Source organism: Chiloscyllium punctatum, chromosome 25 (assembly GCF_047496795.1).
Source record: "Chiloscyllium punctatum isolate Juve2018m chromosome 25, sChiPun1.3, whole genome shotgun sequence".
Lineage (NCBI taxonomy): Eukaryota > Metazoa > Chordata > Chondrichthyes > Orectolobiformes > Hemiscylliidae > Chiloscyllium > Chiloscyllium punctatum.
Genome location: NC_092763.1, coordinates 3,080,301 through 3,100,634, shown reverse-complemented (window position 1 = coordinate 3,100,634; position 20,334 = coordinate 3,080,301). Strand labels below are relative to the sequence as shown.

The 20,334-nt window shown below is 39.8% G+C and overlaps 1 pseudogene; it reads right to left on the bottom strand.

The window, feature by feature from the left end:
* The window catches only part of LOC140495688 (kelch-like protein 4), a 166,631-nt pseudogene that overhangs the window by 75,155 nt on the left and 71,142 nt on the right, over positions 1-20,334 (bottom strand).

Sequence of the window (20,334 nt, the reverse complement as noted above, 5' to 3'; positions counted from 1 at the left end):
ACATTGTGAGAATTTAAATGAAGAAAATGGCTCCATTAAAGAAAAAGAATGGAAATGGCAAAGATTGGTGAATAATTACAAGCTGTGGGCCACAGGGATAGGAGAAAGGTTTAAAGGGAGGTAGAATAAAGAGAAAAAGGAGTAGTAAAATAAAAATAAAAATAAGAGAAAAGGAACTAGGAATATGGAAGAGCAACAGAGAGAAACTTTTGTGTAAGGTTCTGGATCCGTTAATGGGGATGCTACATTAAGCTTGTTCCAATCTAATGATGTCATCCAATTTTAGGGTGAGAAGAAAGAATTAAGAGTCCAGTATAAGGTCACCATGGCAACAGACATGAGTTTTCAGGTTCCTGATAGTCTTTGCAATATTGCTTAACTAGTCAATGTAACTTGTTCCTACTGCTGTCATCCAATAACCTAAAACTTTTTGTATAATAGGTGAGCTTTTTTTCTCATTAAGACCCAACAGTGGTCCATCGTCTACTATTGTAAATTAGATAGGCCCTCAGACTCAGTATATAAAAAAAAGGGATAAGGTCTCTTTTTGCACCTAAATAGTGTCCCTACCTCTGAGCTGGAAGGCCTGAGTTTAGGTCCTACTTATTCAAGAGGTGTGTCATAACATGTTTGAATCGGTTGATTAAACATATCTAGCAAAGAGGATTGAGGTTGGTTAGCTGAGTTGGCCAGCTGACTGGAGTGTGATGAGAATAAATCCAAGAGCATGGGGTCAATCCCCATACTGGCCATGATAACTCGAAAGGTCTTGTGCCCCCACCCCAATCCTTATGCCATCTTTTTCAAATGGTTATACTAAAAATGCTGATCTTTAGTCGGGTTTTTTTTCTGACTACTGTGATTTGTATATCACTGGCCAGGCAAGTATTTATTGCCCATCCTTCATTGCACAGAGGGCAGATAAGAACCAAGTACATTACCCAGGGTCTGGAGTCACTTGTAGGCCAGACCAGATAAGGATGGCAGCTTCCTTCCCGAAAGGACATTAGTGAACCAGGTGAGTTTTTCTGATAATTGGCAATGGTTTCATGGTCATCAGCAGACTCTTAAGCTCATGGTGGCTCAGGGTTTAGCACTGTTGCCTCACAGCACCAGGGATCCGTGTTCGATTCCAGCCTCGGGTGACTGTATGGAATTTGCACATTGTCCCCTAGTCTGCTTGGGTTTCCTCCGGATGCTCTGGTTTCCTTCCACAGTCCAAAGATGTGCAGGTTAGGTAGATTTGCCATGCTAAATTGTCCACAGTGTTCAGGGATGTGTAGGTTAGGTGCATTAGTCAGGGGTAAATGTAGAGTAGTGGTGGTGGGGGAGTGGGCCACTATTCAGAGAGTTGGTATGGACTAATTGGGCCGAAGAACCTGTGTCCACGCTGTAGAGATTCTATAATTCTATGAATTCAAATTCCACTATCTGCCATGGTGGGATTTGAACCCAGGATGCCAGAACATGGCCTGGTGTTTCGATTAATAGTCTAGTGATAATACCACTTGGCCCTTGCCTCTTGAAACATTGAAAGTCTCAATTTACAAGGGAAACATTTAAAAAAATGTGATTGACCAAAGTGACCATAAATTCCAGGCAACCGGCCATAGAAGGGCTCACATTAACTGCCTCTCCTCCATCATTACATTTGTGCTTGTTATTTACTGAGCGGGAGCATGCACTGCCTTGTCAGTATGATCAAGTCCTTAAGAGACTGATGGGGACTACAGGGGCTGGAGTGCATCACCACCCCAGAGTCAGATTTTGATTGGATTTTGGCAAGTTTCCATTTTAGTATCATAAGTTTCTGTTGGCCTTTACTTTTTTTTCCAATCACTGTCCCATCAGGGGCTATTTAACCATTTAAAGTTCACTTCAGAGAAGAGTAAAAAGGGGAAGCGTTAAGGTGTTGGTTAATGCCAACACCATTCAGAGGCTCTTGACTATGTTAAGGAGATCCGAGAGTGAACAGGGAACTGAGTCTGTTCAGGCATACAACAAGCTTCCAGATGAAATGATGCATGTCTGTCCGGAATGCCATTGGCCCCGCACACCAGGACCTTCCTTGGGAGTGCAGCACTTAACAATCTGAACTGCCTCAGGGAAATTCCCTCCATATGTCAAAATGGCATGAAGGCATTTCCTTTACAGTACTATACTATTGAGCGTTCTCTACCTCCTCACCTTTGTCATTGGTTATATACGCCTTATATATACTTTCTGGTGCTAGGCATCCTCAGCAGGGATCTTCATTCTTTCCATAGGGGATCTGGGTGGAGTATACTACATGTGAACATCAAATGTAAAATTAGATTAAGCAAGGTGACTGGATGCCAGGCCAGTATTTTTGGCCTGGATGAAACAATATTTTGTGCTCATGTTGAATGTGTTCATTTGCAGCTCTTTTAGTTTATTTAATGGAGCAGATTTAAAATTTTGGTTACACAGTCAGCCCCACACTCCTAATCTATGGACACCAAAAGTGGAGAGGATGGGCAGATCAAAGATGCTCCTCATGGGCTTGCTCTTAAATGAGCCAAACTGGTCATCACCAGGAGAAAGTGAGGACTGCAGATGCTGGAGGTCAGAGTTGAGTGTATGATGCTGGAAAAGCACAGCAGGTCAGGCAGCATCTGAGGAGCAGGAGAATCGACGTTTCAGGCATAATTCCTGCTCCTCAGATGCTGCCTGACCTGCTGTGCTTTTCCAGCACGACACTCTCGACTCTGGTCATCAACAGGCCAAGGCAGAGGATTGTGGAGTAGGTCATAGTACATTAGTTAAGATTAGAGTGACGCTGGAAAAGCACAGAGCAGGTCAGGCAGCATCCAAGGAGCAGGAAAATCAACATTTCGGACAAAAGCCCTTCATCAGGGCTTTTGCCCTGCTCCTCGGATGCTGCCTGACCTGCTGTGCTTTTCCAGCACCACTCTAATCTTGACTCTGGTTTCCAGCATCTGCAGTCCTTGTTTTTACATAGTACATTAGTGCCTGCCTATCTATCCCGGTTATTTCTCTGCTCTGGTATCATTTGAGAGGGAGCATGAAGTGTCCACCATCACAGTAGAAGACATCAGAGACCTATGGCCATCACTGGCGCTGGGTTGCAGTACTACGCCTGATGACAATATTTTGATTAAATTTGATAGGCTTCTGTTTCAGTGCTGTAAGTTTTGTTTAGAAAAGTAGAAATGAAGATTGGTGACTACTCCGCACCAACAATAAGCCACCAGTTTTGGGCATTGCAACATATGAGAGATACCATTCAAAGAACAGAATGATCTACAGCAACGAAGCATCCCCTGCTGATAGATATACCAAGCTCTTGAAAGTCATCAGCAAATGCTGAATAAGTCATTGTGTCACAATATTAGTTTAGGTCTCATATACAGAACACAATGTTTTATCTGAGCAACATCCTGATGGGATCTTTGTAAATATGGTTATTCATTCGAGCCAAAGGAAAAAAATGAAAATGAAAATGTCAGGTTCCGACTTCCAAGTTAGTATTAATTATTCATCATATAAATCCAATACCTTTAACAATTTGTTTGGATTTGATATACTTGAATTTAGAAATACAAAAATGTTTAATGTAATCATTGACATATTTGGCCGTGCGATTTACAAATGCTTTTTTTAAATGGCTACAAATAACACAGAATGGAATTATATATCACAATCTTGATCTGTTGCGCTTCAACAGAAATGTGAACTTGAGTGTTTTGTAATTTTCCAAGGCAGGAAACACAACCTAGTTTTAAGTATTCCACATTAGCAGGGTATCTTTTTTAAGAATTCAATTCACACATCATCTACCTTGAAATATGTTCAGAGTCAAGATTGTTGATCTTGTATGTACTCTGAAATGTTGGTGATATCTAAAACGGAAGGTTGACCTCCAATTGCTACTGAACACACAAAAAAAAAGTCTTCTATAAATACGACATTATGGGTCACCTGTGTAGCATAATGAACAAGTGCTTTCAGTGCATCAGGATCAACACCCTCCATTTTAATTTCTTCTTGCTTGGCCTCACGAACATCATTTGTAAACATGGCAGCAAAGTAGTCTGAAACAGCACTAAGAACAAGCCTGTAAACAATGGAGATATCATCAGAAATAAGCAGAAAATCTCAGTATAAATACCACAAAACTGATGTTTTTTCAACCTCATTAGGGTGACAGCTATACAGCAGTTATCAAACCTTCAGTTCAGGAAAATAATTATATTTAATTAATTATATTGAATGAACTGACATTGTGCAGACTCAATTTGGCATTAGCTGAAACATCATGACATTGTAAATTAGGCGGCAAAATATAAAATACTGACATTTGGATTTATAATTACCACCAATTAATTAATGGAATTAATCAAGACACAAATTAAAATTTTGTCCAGCAACAACTAGTTTCAGAGGAAGTACTAATTATGCAAATGTAAAGAAATTTTACTGTGTCTTAAGTTTTTAATGAGATCAAATTTGTTCAGCAGATATAGGATTCAAACATTGATTAGGCCTTGGTTAAGCCTTGGCTTATTGAACATTAAGCCAAAAGCATTTAATCAACACCATCTGGCACTTCCAAGAGTTCAGAACAGAGACTCAGGAGGAACAAGGACAGTGATTTAATGTTTAATTCCTGTTGTTAAGCTTCCACCCATGTTTGTCTGAAGTTATAACTTTAACAGACTGCATTATTGTTTCATTCGGAATTACAAAAATAAAGTTATATTCATTTCCATTACTCCAAGCAGTTTCAAATATAGACATAAACCAACCATTATCGATAATTTATTTGTTAAAAGTCATTCTTAGTGGCAAAAGAAATTGATATTTTATCAAACATGCAAAGAGGTGGTCATGTTAAACACTTGAATCCCACAATTAGGGTGTTTTCTTTTCACAATATTACCTCTTCCTTTCTTCATTGTTTACAATAACACTGATGCTAATAGAAAATGGAGATGCAAGAATCCAACTTGTTATCTCATTGGTACTCTGTACGAGGGCAATTAGATGTGAGCAATAAATGCTGTTTTGACAAAACTTACAAACTAATAAACTAATGGAAAAAGACATGAAAAAGTACCATCAGAGGAATGTCAGAATTCCTATATTTCGATTGGTAGTGTTGCAAATTGATGAATAACTTGTCAATGATATCATTCCAGATTACTCTTCATATTCTTTTTCCTATCCATACAGTTCAAATTTTAACATACAAAAATTGGCTCCATTGTAGACTATAGACCAGTGAGCCTGACGTCGGTGATGGGCAAGTTGTTGGAGGGAATCCTGAGGGACAGGATGGACATGTATTTGGAAAGGCAAGGACTGATTATGGATAGTCACCATTGCTGTGTAAATGGGAAATCATGTCTCACAAACTTGATTGAGTTTTTGAAGAAGTAACAAAGAGGATTGATGAGGGCAGAGTGATAGATGTGATCTATATGGACTTCAGTAAGGCATTCGACAAGGTTCCCCATGGGAGGCTGATTAGCAAGGCTAGATCTCATGGAATACAGGGAGAACTAGCCATTTGGATACAGAACTTGCTTGAAGGTAGATGATAGAGGGTGGTGGTGGTGGAGGGTTGTTTTTCAGACTGGAGGCCTGTGACCAGTGGAGTGCCACAAGGATCAGTGCTGGGCCCTCTACTTTTTTGTCATTTACATAAATGATTTGGATGCGAGCATAAGAGGTATAGTTAGTAAGTTTATAGATTACACCAAAATTGGAGGTATAGTAGTCAGCGAAGAGGGTTACCTCAGATTACAACAAGATCTTGACCAGATAGGCCAATGGGCTAAGAAGTGGCAGATGGAGTTTAATTTAGATAAATGCGAGGTGCTGCATTTTGGTGAAAGCAAATCAGAGCAGGGCTTATACACTTAATGGTAATGTCCTAGGGAGTGTTTATGAACAAAGAGACCTTGGAGTGCATGTTCATAGCTCTTTGAAAGCGGAGTCGCAGGTAGATAGGATAGTGAAGAAGGCATTTGGTATGCTTTCCTTCATTGAGTACAGGAGTTGGGAGGTCATGTTGGGGCTGTACAGAAAATAGGTTAGGCCACATTTGGAGTATTGCATGCAATTCTGGTCTCCTTCCTATCGGAAAGATGTTGTGAAACTTGAAAGGGTTCGGAAAAGATTTACAAGGATGTTGCCAGGTTGGAGGATCTGAGCTACAGGGAGAGGCTGAACAGGCTGGGGCTCTTTTCCCTGGAGCGGAGGCTGACAGGTGACCTTATAGAGGTGTACAAAATTATGACTGACATGGATAGGGTAAATAGACAAAGTCTTTTCGGTGGAGTCGGGGAGTCCAGACTAGAGGGCATAGGTTTCAGGTGAGAGGGGAAAGTTATAAAAGCGACCCAAGGGGAAACTTTTTCACACAGAGGGTGGTATGTGTATGGAATGAGTTGCCAGAGGAACTGGTGGAGGCTGGTGCAATTGCAACATTTAAGAGGCATTTGGATGGGTATATAAGTAGGAAGGGTTTGGAGGGATATGGGTTAGGTGCAGGCAGGTGGAACTAGATTGGGTTGGGATATCTGGTCAGGATGGATGAGTTGGATTGAAGGGTCTGTTTAACCGTGTGCAGGAATCTTGTGAAAGCCCGCAATAAGAAGAACATCACACAGTTGCTGGTGTTGGAGGTTGTTCTCCATTTTCCGAAATGTCTGCTCTGCATGATTCATTGACTGGAAGAACTCATCTGAACTATCGGAACTCATCCTATTAGGAGAGCAGCTGTTCAATGACAACCTGTAAGGAAAGGAAAAGAAAGCAGCTTGGTATTGACGACTGGAAATCAAACTTACAGCCATAAATACATTTCATACTTAAACCATGCTTCAGAAAGTAGCTGTGAAAAATCAACACTTGGACAGTCTCTAATAATATAAAACAAGCTAACAAAACATTGCAACATTTTGGATCTCTCTTTGGTATAACACACAATGCAGCTAACCAATTATAAGAACACCAAGATTTATGAGATATTTTAGTAGTTCCATCAGCATTTATTGATAAGTCATTCTCTGTACAAAATTGGGCCCACGGATGATAAACGTCAGTTATAAAGGCAGTTTGGAGAACTGGAGATTATTTTCCATGAAAGCAAAGAAGTGATTTGATAGAGGTTTTTAAAAGAAGGCTGGGCAGAGTAGATAGAGACAAGTTGTTCCCAATCATAAAATGATCAAGAACAAGGGGTGGAATCTTATAGGGTCAAGGGGGATAGCCATCAATAAGGGATGTAAGCCATGGGCAGCTTCCAATACCAGTGCAGGTCCTGCTCAGGGCAGTCAGCATCAGGATCCAGTCCTCAAGTGGCTTGAGGAGTCAAATGGTGGGAAGGCCATCATGCATCTCGACACTTTATGCCCTATTGTGGATTGTTTTGCTCCTGGAATGAGACAGCAGCAGTTATTATAGGAGATGAAAATAGGTGACACAGCTGTATCTGTTGCTGCAGGTGAGCAAGTGTCCCAAATGAGTGAGGAGGCAGTGCAGAAAACAAATAAGGGTTTAAGGTGTCAGAGAATAGGTGGGTTACAGTGAATAGGGAAGATATTGTGAGTGGGAAGATAATACAAGCAAGAGTGAGAGAGCTAGGGCATGGATCTCATTGGGAGGGTCGATAAAATAGCAGAGATAGAGTGGATATTAAGTAACAGAGAGAACTTGATGGTCCTTATACTAACAGAGTGAAGGAGGACATTGACTTTCACTCTGCTGAGCATTTCTCTAGATAGCTGAGGTTTCTCGAAGCTGGGTGGTATAATCAGACCAAACTGGAATTGTTCTGGTAGCAGAGCTTGCACAGATGGTCCAGGCTGAGAGGTGTTCCCACCTGTGTACCATTCCAACCAGAAGGATCCAGTCCTCATATTGGGGCATGGATTTCCCACATTCTGTTATGTCCAAGGCAAATGTCAGCAGCCATACAGGGCAGCATTGGACTGACAGTGCTTGTCCAGGCACTCAACAGGCTTTTAAAATGTGGCCTGTGCCCAAGCAATGCTTATGAATTACAGGATAACTGCTGAGCAGTGAGTTATTCCAAGAACTTTTCAAGATGGTGCCGCCAGTGAGTAGTGTTCAAGCTTAGAGAGTACATCCACTCCAGGACAGGTGCTTTGGTTTCTCTATAAATTATTGTGTCTTTTTTTGCTTTCCTACTTCCTTTTTTCTTCACCTCTGAGACCAGAGAGGTGGTGGTGGCATGGTGGCATAGGGACCAGGACTCTGAGCAGTGATGGCAGTAACTAGAGTCTGGACTCCCGGCAGAGGTAGGCCGAGAACCTGGTGTCTTGATGGCAGTGGTGTCCTTGGTGAGGACTCCTGGCAGCAGTAGGCCAAGATCCTGGACTCTTGGCAGTATCAGCCAGGTGACAGCAGCAGCAGCAGAGCCAGGATCTGTCTCACCCCATGCACATCATCGTTGTTGTTCCCAGGGCAGGACTCCTTGAGGACCGGAACACCTTGCACCTGATGCCATGAGATCCCAATTTAAACAGAAGCTGAAATCTTAGCTAATAATTACTTTTCATCCTCAATATACCTCAAAATGGTGGTGGATTGTGGTGACAAAACATTTTTCACTTCAATATATATGTAAACAATAAATAAATCATTTATTCATTTGAATGGCACATGGCAAGACGGAGCAGAAATCAGACATGCGAGAGAGGCCATAGGGGAGTGGTCGCTAAGTACGTTTGAAAAAAATACAATGTGAAAACCTGGTAGATCCTGTGATGAAAAAACCTCCAAAAAAGTCAATACAACTTGAACTTAGTGAAAAGAAAAATGTAAGGTTCAGCCCAAGATGGCACAGATTTAAAGTTATTTGCAAAGGAACCAAATGTAATGTGAGGAAAAACTGTGTTAGACAGCAAACTTTGATCCGGAAAGCAGTGCTTGGAAATAAGGTGGTGGCAGAATCAATTGAGGTATTCAAGAAAGCATTCGATGATTAATTGAGTGTAAATCACTCAGTGATAATGATCAAACAGAGAGCTGGGTGCAAACACAATGGTTCCATTGGCCTCCTTCCACATGAGCAATTCTGCAGTGAGATCATGTAGGTATAGAGATAGCATGGAAACAGACCTTTTGGTCCAACTCATCTATGCCAACCAGATATGTTAAATTAATCTAGTCCCATTTTCCTGCATTTGGCCCATATCCTTCTAAACCCTTCCTATTCATACACCTCTGTGACTCTGTGAAGTCTGAAGCCACTATTTAAAAATATTAAAAAGAGAAAAGTTATGAGAATAGCAACTCATTATTGGGCTCTGGGTACTTTATATGTACAATATAATTAAAATAACAAGAGCCAGTCCTTCACATGAAATAAGCTTTTCCAGATCACATTATATTGTCTACATCTATAGATAATTCATAGCTTGCAAATAGTTTATGGTCCTGCTGCTGAACTGGAAATATATATAATTAAGCAAGCTAGCAAGTATTAGCCACGTACATTATTATAAGCTGAATTCTATTTTTCAGAAAAATCAGGGAAAATATGGTAAATGTGTGCATAAAACTGAAATTAAATGATTTCTGAGCAATTTATGACAATAGGTTGTATAAACATAGCTTGTATTTGGTTGAATTTGGAAAGTTGAGGTGTTATCTAATTAATAAATTTAAAATTATTAAGACACGATGGTGTAGATACTGATAAAGTAGTTCGTTTGGTGGAGGAATCCAGAACTAAAGCTCATCATCTTAAAATTAATGTAGGCCAAATCAGGAAGCATATTTTAAATGAAAATTGTGGACATGGGTTAAGTAGTCTTTTCAAAACTGGGATCAGTGTTTTTGTTTGTTAGGAAAAGTTACTGAGGGATTGGAGATAACTAAATTAAATTAAGGGACAGGTCAGGGTGTGATCTAATTGAATGAGAAATCAGAATTTGAGCTGAAAGGCTTATTCTTGTTTCTTATTCTTAAAGATCATATCATAGGAAACAGCCAAACTATCAAATGTACTGAATATTGTTGAAAATAAATCACTTCTGCACATAGCAGTTGTCCAACATATGACAAAGATATATTCCTGTCTCAGATTTATTTTGTAAATCACAAAAAGGTTTCAAGCTTATTTTGTTTGCTATTACAACAATTGTTCAGTAAAACAATAGGCACTTGGCAAGTGTCAAGTGATCACTTTAAATATAAATTTTCTGTATGCTTTGTTCAAGCATGTTTGATTGGCTTTGTACATCTCCACAGACAAATATTTAGTTATAATATAGTCTCAGCAACTCAAAGCTATATCATCATCCTGATTTTAGCCAGAGCATCGAATCTATCTGGAACTTCTAAAGAGAATTAGTTAGGCCATGCAAAATATGCAATTATGAAGCAAAGGACCATTAGCTTTCCATATAAATTCCTATTACGCTTTTCTCTTAGCTGGTTTTAAATAAGGTTAGCACATAACAGAATATAGATTCATAGAGTCATAGAGATGTACAGCACGGAAACAGACCTTTTGGTCCAACTCGTCCATGCTGACCAGATATCCCAACCCAATCTAGTCCCATTTGCCAGCACGTGGCTCATATCCCTCTAAACCCTTCCTATTCATATACCCATCTGGATGCTTTTTAAATGCCGTAATTGTACCAGCCTCCACCACTTCCTCTGGCAGCTAAATCCATATGCACACCACCCTCTGGATGAAAACATTGCACCTTAGGTCCCTTTTAAAATCTTTTCCTCTCACCCTTAACCTGTGCCCTCGAGTTCTGGATTCTCCACCCCAGGGAAAAGACTATTTACCGTGTCCATGCCCTTCATGATTTTATAAACTGCTATAAGATTACCCTCAGCCTCTGATGCTCCAGTAAAACAGCCCCTCCTCGTAGCTCAAATCTTCGAACCCTGGCAACATTCTTGTGAATCTTTTCTGAACCCTTTCAAGTTTCACGACATCCTTCCGATAGGAAGGAGACCAGAATTGCATGTAATATTCCAAAAGTGGCCTAACCAACGTCCTGTACAGCCTCAAACATGACCTCCCGACTCCTATATATTGCTCTGACCATTAAAGGAAAACATACTAAACACCTTCTTCACTATCCTATCTACCTGTGACTCTACTTTCAAGGAACTATGAACCTGCACTACAAACTAACACTCCAAGGGCTTGTTCAGAAACACTCCCCAGGACCTTACCATTAAGTGTAAAGCCGTGCTCTGATTTGCTTTTCCAAAATGCAGCACCTCGCATTTATCTAAATTAAACTCCATCTGCCACTCCTTAGCCCATTGGCTCATCTGATCAAGATTCCATTGTAATCTGAGGTATCTTTCTTCACTGTCCACTACACGTCCAGTTTTGGTCTCACCTGCAAACTTACTAACTGTACCTCTTATGCTCGCATCCAAATCATTTATGGAAATGACAAAAAGTAGAGGGCCCAGCACCGATTCTTGTGGCACTCCACAGGTCACAGGCCTCCAGTCTGAAAAACAACCCGCCACCACCATCCTCTGTCTTCTACCTTTGAGCCAGTTCTGTATTCAAATGGCTAGTTCTCCCTGTATTCCATGAGATCTAACCTTGCTAATCAGTCTCCCATGGGGAACCTTGTCAAACACCTTACTGAAGTCCATATAGATCATGTCTACCACTCTGCCTTCATCAATTCTCATTGTTACCTCTTCAAAAATAAAACTCAATCAAATTTGTAAGACATGATTTCCCTCACACAAAGCCATGCTGACTACCCCAATCAGTTTTTGCCATTCCAAATACATGTAAATCCTGTCCTTCTGGATTCCCTCCAACAACTTGCCCACCACCGGTCTATAATTAGCTGACTCATCCTTATCACTTTTCTTAAATAATGGCACCACATTAGCCAACCTCCAGTCTTCCTACACCCTCACCTGTGACTATTGATGATACAAATATATTGGCAAAGGGCCCAGCAATCACTTTCCTAGCTTCCCACAGAGTTCTAAGGTACACTGGATCAGGTCCAGAGGATTTATCCACTTTTATGCGTTTCAAGACATGCAGCACCTCCTCCTCTGTGATATGGACATTTTTCAAGATGTCACCATCTATTTTCCTACATTCCATACCTTCCATGTCCTTCTCCATAGTCAAAACTGATGCAAAATATTCGATTAGTATCTCCCCCATCTCCTGCGGTTCCACAAAAATGCTGCCTTGCTAATCTTTGAGGAGCCATATTCTCTACCTAGTTACTCTTTGTCCTTAAAGTATTTATTAAAAACTATTTGGATTCTCCTTAACCCTATTTGCCAAAGCTATCTCATGTCCCATTTTTGCCCTCCTGATTTCCTTTTTAAGTATACTCCGACTGCCTTTATACTCTTGGAAGGACTGACTTGACCTCTCCTGTCTACACCTGACATATGTTTCCCTCTTTTTCTCAACCAAAACCTCAATTTCTCTCATCAGCCAGCATTCCCTCACTTATCAGCCTTTCCTTTCACTCAGGAATATACTGTCTCTGGATTCTCGTTATCTCATTTCGGAAAGCTTCCCATTTTCCAGCCATCCTTTTACCTGCAAACATCTGCCCCCAATCAGCTTTTGAAAGTTCTTGCCTAATACCGTCAAAATTGGCCTTTCTCCAATTTAGAACTTCAACTTTTAGATCCGGTTTATCCTTTTCCATCACTATTTTAAATCTAATAGAATTATGGTTGCTAGCCCCAAAGTGCTCCCCCACTGACACCTCAGTGACCTGCCCTGCCTTACTTTCCAAGAATAGGTCCACCTTCTCTAGGAGGTACATCCACATACGGAATCAGGAAATGTTCTTGTACACTTATCAAATTCCTCTCCATCTAAACCATTAAGACTATGGCAGTCTCAGTCTATGTTTGGAAAGTTAAAATCCCTACCATAATCACCCTATTATTTTTACAGATAACTGAAATCCCCTTACAAATTTGTTTCTCAATTTCCTGCTGACTATTAAGGGGGCTATAATACAATCCCATAAAGGTGACCATCCCTTTCTTATTTCTCAATTCCACCCAAATAACTTCCCTAGATGTATTCCGAGGAATATCCTCCCTACGTACAGCAGTAATGTTATCCCTTATCAAAAATGCTACTCCCCTCCTCTCTTGCCCTCCTTTCTACTCCTCCTATAGCATTTGTATCCTGGAACATTAAAGAGCCAGTCCTTTTCATCCCTGAGTCATGTCTCTGTAATTATTGTCATCTTACTTCCATTATTTGTTAGCTAACTGGTAGCAAAGAATTTAATTGCTGTAAAAAAGTGAAGATGTGGACATTTTTCATCTTATCACTTATACTGTGTGAGGAAAGGGTAGTCATTAGCTGAGAGCCAACTCTAATTGTTCAAGGTATTTCCATCGAGGATATATCAGGAAGCTATTGTCATCCATGATTTCATTTAACTAAAATGTGACACATAATCTAAACATGCTCCTTTAACTTACATTGGACAACCCATGCATATGAATATATGTAGTATCAAGCAAGTGTAAGTGAGACACATTACTGCTCATCTTAATTTGTTTATTATTGTATTGTAATTTGAACAAATTCAAAAACTTCAGCAAATCTTGTCAATCATGGAAGCAAATCTAATATTAGAACTTGTGTTTGTTTTTTTCAATCAACCTTTCCTTTGAATTTTAGTGTTCGTGTACCTGTCCTGTAGTTCAGCAATTTGTCTTTTGCTTCAGTAACATTCTATTATTCACTTTTTCTACTTATGGAAGTTAACCGTTGAATTCTGAAGACATATCTAAAACATATACTGCAAACAATGATTTCAACTATTAAATAAAGGGACATTTAACACTGAAGATGATACTCAAAATTAAAGTTATAATTTTGGTAGGATTTAGTTTATTAAAACTGTAGCAATTCCTAATCCAATATTTTGATTATAATACAATATGTCTTGATAAAATACTCTTACTGTTTTGCATTAGCAGTGCTTTGATTTTAAGTTTTAATACAAAAAATAAATAAGGAATAAACATTTTGAAATAAATTCTCACATTTGGAAAGTCTTAACTCATATTCCCACGAACCTATGAATACTCAATTATTCACCTACTTCATTGCTTTCAGGTAATGAAGGAGCAGCACTCCGAAAGCTAGTGCTTCCAAATAAACCTGTTGGACAATAACCTGGTGTTGTGTGATTTTTAACTCCAGTATGTGTGGAATGCATAATTCATATACAATATTCACAATAATTAACATTATCATTGCTACCTATAATCAATAATGACTTTTTTTTCTTATTCACTCATGCTACATGGGCATCATTGGCTGACCAGCATTTATTGGCTCTCCCTAGTTGCTATTAAAAGAGGTGGTGGTGAGCTGCCTTCTTGAACTGCTGTGGTCCTTGTGCTATAAGTTGGGGAGTGAATAGCAGGGTTTTGACCCAGCAATACTAAGGGAATGGTGACAAATTTCCAAGTCAGGATAGTGAGTGGCTTGGATGAGAACGTGTAGATAATGGTGTTCCCATGTTTCTCCTGCCTTTATCATTTAAAATGGAAGTGATCCTTGATTTGGAAGGTGCAGTCTAAGAATCTTGGGTGAATTTCTGCAGAGCATCTTGCAGTTAGTACACACTGCTGTGACTGAGCATCAGTGGTGGAGGGAGTGAATGTTTGTGGATGTGGTGCCAATTAAGCGTCCTGGACGGTGTCAAGTTTCTTGAGTATTGCTGCAGCTGCACTCATTTTGGCAAGTAGCGAGTATTCCATCATTACATTTTTGCAAGCTTTTATGTCGAGGCATTGGAGAAATCTGAAGCATTTTATTTAGAATTGTTATCAGAGCTCCTGATCACACCATAAAATATCTTGATGGTGTTTTTAAATCACAATTTATCTTACTGTCAAGTTAATTTATTGGAATCCTGTGCTTATATTTTATGTTTTCAAACTGTCACCATTTTCAGCAGCTAATTTGTCACGGTAACCTACAGTTAGAAAATCCCTACTACAACATAAGTTGGAAATTCTAGTCATTTAGGTTGTTAGCACTTTTATAAATGAAGGAAAACAACAGGAGCTTACACAATGTGAAAACAATGAGACAGGAAACATTTCTTTCTTGTCTTCGAATCTCCCCAAAGCTTCAATTCTCCAACATTCTAAGTGATCTATTCTGAACACAGTTTGGCTATTTAGAGTCAGAGATGTACAGCACAGAAACAGGCCCTTCGGTCCAACCCGTCCATGCCGACCAGATATCTCAACCCAATCTAGTCCCACCTGCCAGCACCCGGCCCATATCCCTCCAAACCCTTCCTATTCATATACACATCCAAATGCCTCTTAAATGTTGCAATTGTACTAACCTCCACCACATTCTCTGGCAGCTCATTCCATACACGTACCACCTTCTGCGTGAAAAAGTTGCCCCTTAGGTCTCTTTTATATCTTTCCCCTCTCACCCTAAACCTACACCCTCTAGTTCTGGACTCCCCAACCCCAAGGAAAAGACTTTGTCTATTTATCCTACCCATGCCACTCAATTTTGTCAACCTCTATAAAAGGTCACCCCTTAGCCTCCGACTCTCCAGGGAAAACAGCCCCAGCCTGTTCAGCCTGTCCCTGTAGCTCAGATCCTCCAACCCTGGCAACATCCTTGTAAATCTTTTCTGAACCCTTTCAAGTTTCACAACATCTTTCCAATAGGAAGGAGACCAGAAATGCACGCAATATTTCAACAGTGGCCTAACCAATGTCCTGTACAGCTGCAACATGACCTCCCAGCTTCTGTACTCAATACTCTGGCCAATAAAGGAAAGCATACCAAACGCCTTCTTCACTATCCTATCTACCTGCGACTCTCCTTTCAAAGAGCTATGAACCTGCATTCCAAGGTCTCTTTGTTCAGCAACACTCCCTAGGATCTTACCATTAAGTGTATAAGTCCCACTAAGATTTGCTTTCACAAAATGCAGCACCTCGCATTTATCTGAATTAAACTCCATCTGCCACTTCTCAGCCCATTGGCCCATCTGGTCCAGATCCTGTTGTAATCTGAGTTAACCCTCTTCGCTGTCCAGTATACCTCCAATTTTGGCCATGTTTCTGTAATTGCTATGATATCCCAGTCTCATGTTTCTAACCATGCCCTGAGTTCATCTGCCTTCCCTGTTAGGCCCCTTGCATTGAAATAAATGCAGTTTAATTTATTAGTCCTACCTTGTCTCTGCCTACCCTGACTATTTGACTCGCTTCTGTTCTCAGCTGTACTCGTCTCAGATCGATCTCTTTCCTCACTATCTCCCTGGGTCCCACCCCCTCAAAAGACTTACTAGTTTAAATCCTCCCAAGCACTTCTAGCAAATTTCCCTGCCAGTATATTAGTCCCCTTCAAATTTAGGTGCAATCCGTCCTTCTTGTACAGCTCACTTCTAACCCAAAAGAGATTCCAATGATCCAAAAATGCGAATCCTTTTCCCATACACCAGCTCCTCAGCCATGCATTCATCTGCTCTATCCTCCTGTTCCTGCCCTCACTAGCTCGTAGCACTGGGAGTAATCTAGATATTACTACCCTTGAGGACCTCCTTTTTAAATTTCTGCCTAACTCTCTGTAATCTCCCTTCAGAATCTCAACCTTTTCCCTTCCTAAATCATTGGTTCCAATGTGGACAACGACCTCCTGCTGGCCCCTCTCCCCCGTGAGAACATTCTGCACCCTCTCTGATACATCCTTGATCCTGGCACCATGGGAATAACACACCATTCTGCTTTTTCTCTGCTGTCCACAGAAACGTCTGTCTGTACCTCTGGCTACAGAATCCCCTAACACAATTGATCTCTTGGAAGCTGACGTGCCCCTTGTTGCATTAGAGCCAGTCTCACTATCAGAAACTTGGCTGTTCGTGCTACGTTCCCCTGAGAATCCACCACCCCCTACATTTTCCAAAAGAGTATCCCTGTTTGAAATGGGTGTATCCACAAAAGACTCCTGCCCTAGGTGCCGATCTCTCTCACCCTTCCTGGAGTTAACCCATCTATGTGACTGTATCTGAGACTTTCCCCCCTTCCATCACATACTGTTGCTGTTGCAAATTCCTCATCACTTCTATCTGTCTCGCCAACCGATCCACTCGATCTGATAAGATTTGCATCCAACAGCTTTTATGGCAGATATAATCCGCAGTAACCCTTAAACTCTCTTTAAACTCCCACATCTGACAAGAAGTACATATCACTGCAAAGGCCATTTTTGCTCCTTCACAATCTACAGACCCAGAAAATAACACCGTCTTATTCCTCTACAAACACTGCCCCAGGTGAAATTAATAGCTATGGCTTATATTTTAAGTTTAATCAAGAGACTTATCTCCAAAAACATATAATCAAGAAAGAATCCACTATACTCACTACAGCAGCCTTTCTCTTGGACAGACTTAAAACAACAATTAACTTATCTGATTCTGTGCTGTGAACTTTACCAAACATTTCGTCCAAGATTAGTTGTGAATTTCACTGTTTGTTATCTTTAATGAATGTTTCCATTTAAAAAACCTGACAACATAGTGACAATACTGAAGGTTTCAGCTTCAAATGTGAATGGTGTACTCTTTTGCACTTCCACAAATGCACACACTTTTAAATAAGAAAACAAAGCATTGCAAACAAACAGATTACCAATTAAATTGGAATAATTGACACATATTTAACCAGTTTAAACATGTGGGATTTGTAGTATAAGATGTACAGATCTGCACAAAAATAAAACAAAATTCTTCACAATATGGTACTTATGCATATTCCTAATATGTCACCTGCAGAAAAATAAACTAATGGTTTAATTACAGTATCTTTGGAGTGTGGTGACAGTCGCATGCACTGATACAAATGGGGAGTTTGTGGGGAGGTGGTGCCTGTGGATGGAGGTGGGTGAAAGAAGCAGCACAGCAATTGGGGACTATCCTGTTTTATGGTGAATCTTTAACAGCAAATGTAGCCCATTGCTACAGAGACAAGGAACAAGACCCAGATGATAGGTCTTATTCCTTCAAGATCCTAAAGTGTTCTTTCACCAAGTTCACATGACATCATCATATTGGGGGGTACTTAAGGAGTTCTTCGGCGTTAAACCTTTCAGACCCTTACACTCTATACAATGTAATCTATACGTTCCGAAGCACTTTAAGGTTTCTAGTGAAGATTCAACCAATGATGGGAAATAGTCAGTGTACAGCATTGTCCATTCACACTTTTGCTTTTTAAACAAAACTGAGGTTCACACTACGATTTTCCTTTCACACAATCAATAATACAAACTGTGTGTACTAAACAAAGTTATTCATATTTTGCAGTTAAATAATGAAGCAATGATTCTGGTTAAATGATGGCAAAATGATTTCTAAAATGTTAATAGGAAATTCAGAGCTATGTTGGAGGTTGTTTTTTTTAAATATGCATTTATGAATTGTTTAATTCTATGTTCCACAAATGGAATATTTTTAACATATGCAGCACATATTTATATAACCCGTAAAATGATCAAACATTGTAATGTTCTTCATTTAGGTGTTATAAAGCAAATTTTGAAGCAAATAGTAATAGTGATATTAGGACAGATAACCAAAAAAGGTGCAAATTTTAAAGGCTAGATAGAATCAAACAGATTCAAAAAGGGAATTTGAGTGATTACAGTCTAGGCCGCTGAAGTCCACAAGCAGTAGTGGAGTATTTAAAATTGGGGATGCTCAAAAGGCCAGAGTTCAAAAATAACATATCATGACATATTGGGGGAGGTTACAGAGTTAAAGATGTTGAGGTCATGGAGAAATTTGAAAACAAGAGTTAGAAAATTACTAACAAGGCATTGCTAAATGAAACCCAACGTAAGTGAGTGAAGCCAGGAATAATGAGTGAATGAGACTTGTACACTAATTTGAGAAATGGGAGTCAAGACAATTTGTGATGTCATGTTCCCAATGTCTAAACGCCAACCCATCCATCTGGAATTTTTCATCTTCAAGTGTAGAGGACTGCAATGTCCTGATATACGTCCAGCTAGGATGCATTGCTGAGGCTTACAGACTAGCAGGCCCTTGTCTGTTCCTTGGTACAACAGGCTGGCTCTGTCCAACCCATGCCCATTCATTCAGTATCCCAATATATGGAACTCATGAGATATACATTAACATTGGAAGGTTGTGAAATATCAAGAAATAAAAAGAATCACCTATTCAAATTCCAGCTGAAATTAACTTTGCCAAAAAAAGCTAATACAACTAATAAACATATATGACCCTCGAAATTCCTCTTGAAAACAAAAATACTTCTTTATCTGACATGCTCATAATCTGTCAAAGTGAACAAATAATCATTCAAATGTCTTCAAAACAGCTATTTCAATTTCTTTCTGATAAAATCAGTCAAATTATTGACTGTGACTGTCCTTAGAACTGTGTCAACAATCCCTGCTGAGCAAAGTCCATTAGTGGGTGTTGGATCTCAGCCAAACTTGCATAATATATAGCATAGCTGAAAGAACTACCTACAAAACTCAATTTTGAACTGTCTTTCTAGTGGCTAGGCCAGAATACCACCATCTACTCTAGTTTTTTTCAAGGCAACTATAAAATTTTTAAAAAGGTTTTAAATTTGCATAGTTTATTCACAGCCTGAAAAAGGGCTTCATGATTTAAATCAATATAAATTTCAACTACAGTGTCTGAAGAAGGCCTTCAAATCAAGAATTTGTCTGCCTGCCTGCCCATCCATCAATCTGTTTATCTCTGCCTTAAATATACAAAAGGACTCAGCCTCAACAGCCCTCTGTGGTAAAGAAGTCTACAGATTTATAACCCTCAGAGAGAAGAGATTCCTCCTCATCTGTATCTTAACTATATGAGTTCATGCTGCCTGGTCTTAGACTCTCACACAAGGGGAAACAACCTTTCCGCATTTACCCTATTAACTCTTCTAAGAATCTTGTACATTTCAAGAAGGTCACTTCTTATTCTTCTATTTTCCAACAAGTACAGACCCAAACTACCCAAACTCCTCACATTATATAATCTTTCCAAAGTTGTTATCAACCTCGTGGATTTTTTCTGGACTGCATCCAATTCCAGTATATCTTTCCCATTTATAACATTCTAGCCGTGAGTAGACTAACGCCTTGTAGTACTGGTCAGCAGTTTAGGAAAAATAGGGAAGAGATTCAGAGGTGGATCTCAGGAACATGAGTTATGAGTTTTGAGGAGAGAAACTAGAGAACGATGCAAGTTCAGGGAGTGGGACAGAGAGGAGATAGGTAAGATTAGACCC